This window comes from Camelina sativa, chromosome 17 (genome assembly GCF_000633955.1).
Source record: "Camelina sativa cultivar DH55 chromosome 17, Cs, whole genome shotgun sequence".
NCBI lineage: Eukaryota > Viridiplantae > Streptophyta > Magnoliopsida > Brassicales > Brassicaceae > Camelina > Camelina sativa.
The window spans coordinates 24,341,342-24,346,812 of record NC_025701.1 but is presented as its reverse complement, the minus strand read 5'-3'; positions in this window follow the sequence as shown (position 1 = coordinate 24,346,812).

Genomic DNA, 5,471 nt, shown 5'->3' with positions numbered 1-5,471 from the left:
GTTCCTTGAACCCTGGTCCCCACCCTTTAACAACCTTCCCACAGGACAAGTTGTCACCAATTGATCTGCAGGTCAATTGGTGACAGCTTGTCCTGTGGGAAGGTTGTTAAAGGGTAGGGACCAGGGTTCAAGGAACACCTGGTACACCAATAACCTACTGTGGATTTGGATGAATAGTTCCATTTGCCCAGTGAGGGGTTAGGATCGATGCCCTGCAGGGCCAGCTTGGGGTCCGTTTGGGCGGCTAGCAGTGAGGCTAGCGGGGTCCACGGGACGGGTTGTCACAAATCTCCAGAATTTTATATATTAAGAATTATTTTAAACAACCTATCATGATTTGACATGTCATTCATTAACATTTTTTAAATTTCCAGAATTTTTTAGAAAAATGAAAATTTTAAATTTATGGAAATCAAAGAACTATGGACAATATCTCACATCGGCTAAAAATTGTTTAGACAATGGTTCAGAACCAGTATAAATAAGATTAATATGCTTCCAACAACGAATAAGCAGGAAAACTTGATTTATTAGGCTTCCAAGTTTAAAAGTTTTAGTTGGTTTGATCTGGTTTTTTATTTGATCAAATTGAAACTTTAAAAAGTTTCAAAAAAATATTATAATATTTAAAAATTTTAAAAGTTTAAATATTATAACTTTTAAAAGTTCTTAGCTTTTAAAAAGTTTTTAAATATTATAAGTTTTAAATTTTAAAGGTTTAAAATATTATAAATATTGAAACTTTTTAAAAGGATCAAATTTTATATTTCGAAACCTTTTAAAAGTTTAAAATATTATAAATATTGATGTAAAACATAAATTATCTTATTTATCTACATTTGTGCTTTTTCTTTCTTATGAGCTGTAAAACATATTTTTGTGTATGATTTTATAGATGAGTTGATATTCTTTCATTAATTTTTTTATTTTTGGGTCTAAGGAAGAAGGATTAACATCGCAAGACCTTAATTTGATGTTTGAGTCAAATTTTGAGGTTTAAAGAAGAAAGATGGACGACAAACACACATGTTTTATTAGCACATAGGCATGACCAGGGTGACGATTGTCACGGTTACGGTTTATTAACCATCGGTTATGGTTAGAAATTTTTAAACCTTAACCAGAACCGTTTAATAAACGGTTAAACAGTTACGTTTAAATGCGGTTACTGTTCTATAAGGTTACGATTATCTGATAATATGATACGGTTGATATTATTTGATGATATAATATAATGATATTATTTATTTATAATTAATATGTTCTTATAGTGTACTCATATTTTTATATATCATATGGTTCATATTAAATAAATAATTATTAGTATGTTTTATTATGTTTTTAAAATATTATAAACCAAAGTAAGGATTTTGGTTTGAGAAGTTTCTAAACGCATGGATCTAAAACCAAATAAGTATATGGATAAAATTATCAATAATTGGGTGCATATGTTGACTATGCTGGTCTTCATGAATTTCACAAATTTTATGGGAAAATAAGTTGTTTTGTTCTTGAAGTACGATGGGTTAACAAGTTATGTGGTAGTCTTAAAAAAAGTTTTTCAGTGGAAGAATGTGAAGAAGTTGATGAGGAAGAAGAAGAAAAAGAGTATAACGAAGAACCAAATGGTAAAAGTAACGATGACAATTACCATAAAATTTGACTATGAAAATGACAAGAAAGAATATGAAGAATAAGAAAACATTGAATAAAAACACGAAAACATAGGTGGTAGCGATCAAATAAATATGAAAACGAGTTAAATTCATGATTATAAAATTGTTTCGTTTTTTTGGTGATCAAAGAAAAGGTTTAGGATATGTGACGTCATCAGTGATATGCTCAAATTAACCCTAGAGCTACTCTCTCAAATTAAGAGATCAATGCAGTACTTAGGGGTCGAATTCCACAAGGAATCAAGTCTATACAATAAATTATAGAGTTTTATAATTAAGCTAAACAGATTAAATTGAATTAAAATAAAAGCAATGCAAAATATTAAATAAAAGCTGTTGTAAATTCAGGAAAATCAAAAAGCTAGGCCTAGGGAATTTCTCAGGAAATTATGAAATATTAAATCAATCAATAAATTAGGATTCAAACAATTAAGAACAGATCTAGACCTCTAAACAATTTTGTAAAATAAATCAGTTCTCACTACAAATATTATCTAAATTTAAAACCAGAAAATCCAAATCTCTTTGTAAAATTCTAGGTTAAAAATCAGCAATAAAAACAAGTTTAGATTGTTCACAAAATTATTAAATCAAATCTCTTTGCAAGAAATAATTTTGCTCATCAAAAGGTTTTATCAGGAAAATCAATTATATTCTCATATCAATTTATTTTCCTAAAGTATTAATTCTAGATGGCCAATCAAGGATTAATATGAAGAACAACCTAAGATGAAAATCTAGATAGATAATGAATCCTAAAGAACAGATCTAATAATTCATAAAATCCCTGTGAAAAATCCTAAACCTAACAAGCAAACTACTCAGACATAATCAATGAAGAACAAGACATCATTCTAAATAACATGCAATTGAAATTAAAAGAGTAAGGAAGGAGTTTAAGAATTCTTCTCTCAAAGCAGTTCAGATCTCTCTCCCAAAATTTCTCAAAATCTCTCAGGGTTGCAGAAAAATAAAACTCTCTAGAAAAAAACTTAAGAGTTTGGAAAACCTAAAAACTATATATATATGTCCTAAAACACGTCAGAGACTTATGTTGCAAATATGGAAAACTTTGGGGCAGATTTGTAAAACTTCCAAATTTGTGATTCTTCATCGCCTAAAGAGGGTGTCGATCGATGCTAAGGCAGTGTCGATCGACACTCCCTCTCTGTTCTGACTCCAAGTTCTTTTCCTCCGAATTATTGCTCCAAACTGATCCAAATCGCTCCACTTTGCTCCATCCATGCTAAAAACCTGTAAAGACTCAAAAACAATCTAGAAACAAATGAAAAGACACTAAAAGACTCCTTATATCATGGTTAAAAACCACAAAAACCATGATATATCAACTCCCCCAGACTTAGCCTTTGCTTGCCCTCAAGCAAAACAGAAACTTAGACCTGTGAAAGAGGTTTGAAAACAGGGAACTCACTCAACTGCATGATGATTCTTTATTCACACTCTTCATTTACCTGACTCAAGAACTTACTTCTTATACTTAACCATGATAAGCATCAACATTCCTTACTCAAATCCCACAATCCTTTGGAATCTCTGAAATCTCCATTGTCATCTCATTAGTCAATATTAAAGCACAAATAAGGTGAATTCTTACCTTGGGTGTATTGATCAGTGGCATATGGACTCTCTTCAGGCCAAGACATTCTTCTTACATCTCCTTTCCTCTCCCTTTTCTCACTTCCATTTTTTTTTTTTTCTCTCTTTTCTTATTTTTTTTTTCTTCTAATCAAAGGTGTAAGCGAATACCGGGGTCATCGGTAATTTACCTACCCCTCGCTTCCAAGCTTTGTGTGATCATTTGACTCAAGAGTAGAATAATGAGGTCACTGGTAATTTACCTACCTCTCTAAACTGATCAAAATCATCTCATCTTTTATTTTCTCTTTTTCTGATTTTTTTTTTTAAAAAGCACTGAAGGGAAGAGAGAGGGGAGACATACTTTGAAAAATTGCATTGTCTTGTATGGCCTGAAGAAGAAGTCTAGTCCACTGATTTCCAACCCCAAAGTAAGAGATTAAGTCCGGTTAAAATCCTGATAAAAGTTGAGACAACGTTAGATCAATCAGATATCCATTGAATAAGGGCTTTCAGGATTGTTGATAAGGCTCATAGTCTTTCTAAGCTTCAGTTCTGAGATCAAGCATAAACAAGTAATCATTAGAGTGTTAGCCAAATAAGAGAAATCATTAGTCAAGATCATAATTCCCAAAGATAAAAAGAAAAATTTTGAAAAATTTGACTCAAACTTTATGGTTTTGACTGACACAACTGAAACTCAAAAACAGAAAACATAGTTAGTAACTAACCTCCCCCAGACTTAAACAACACTGTCCCCAGTGTTATCAAGTAAGAGGAAAGCAAAAATAGAAATAAAATAAACAAAAATCAAAATCAAAAGAAAAAGAAAAACCTACCAGTGGGTTGCCTCCCACTAAGCGCTTGTTTTCAGTCATTAGCTTGACTGTGTTGGAGCTCAGGCATCTGGAGGAGCAGAACATGGCATTGAAGTCCTCTTCATCCAAGGTGGTGTATAAGCTTTAGGTGCATGAGGCTTGCCAAGGATGTGAGGAACAGGACCAGGGTAGGATTTAGGGATTGGTTTGCCTCTCTTATGTCCTGCAAAATCATCAACAGAAGAAACAAGCGCTCTACGATAATCTCGTGGCTTGGTTAACTGCAAAACAGTTTTTATCTCTTTGAAATTCTTATTGATGATAGGAGGAAGTTTAGGAGAATAAGAGGTGTACCTTTGCCTTACCTGAGGGCTCTGGAGTGTGGATTGATGACTCTTCTGTTTGGGAACAGGTTTCTGTCTTGGAGCTTCAACTTTGGACAAGCTTTGTCTCGGATGTGCAGGGGTGTCGATCGGTACCCTCTTGGTGGCATCGATCGACACTGAGCCTGATGCTCGTGTTGCAGAAACTTTTTCAACAGAAAAAATCTGTCCATCAATAGTAGGAGCCCTCCTCATCTTATCCATCTCAAAATTCAAACTCAAACCATCCACATTCAGTGTTATGTGTCCCTTCTTCACATCAATGATGGCACCAGCTTTAGCCAAGAAAGATCTTCCTAAGATGAGAGGATCTTTAGGCTCTTGATCATACTTCAGCACCACAAAGTCAGTGGGAATCATAAAGTTGCCAACCTTAACTGGAATATCCTCTAGAACACCTTCAGGAGTTCTTCGGGAGCGATCAGCCAAGATAAGAGTTGGCTTGAATTCTGTCATCCCAAGTCTCACAGCAACAGAATGTGGCATCAAGTTGATGCTAGAGCCAAGGTCACAAAGTGAGGGAGAAAACCTTCCTGCTGAGATTGAGCAATCAAGAACAGAGCTTCCAGGATCTGGTAACTTCTTAGCAGTCCTACATTGAATGCTTGCACTCACTTCCTTAGCGACAACCACCTCCTGCTTCCTCTCTTTCTTCCTCTGTGAAGGTTGGTTTAACAGAATTGCACTGACATCCTTAGTAAGCAGTGCTCCTTCTTCAGGGCTCAAACCATTGGATACCATTCTCTTGACATAGCGCTTAAGTGGTGGTGAAAGCTTTACTGCATCAATCAATGGCATCTCAATCATCACCTTGTCCATCATTGCTTTGCATCTAGCTTCCTCCATCTCTTGCTTAGACTTTCTTGGCTTGGAAAAAAGAATCTTAGGCTTGTAGACCCTTTCAGCAGCTGGAACCTGAGATTTTGCAGTTTCTGGGTTCGTCTGAGAGGAGTGTCGACCGACACCCAGGTGGTGTCGATCGACACCATCATCTGAAA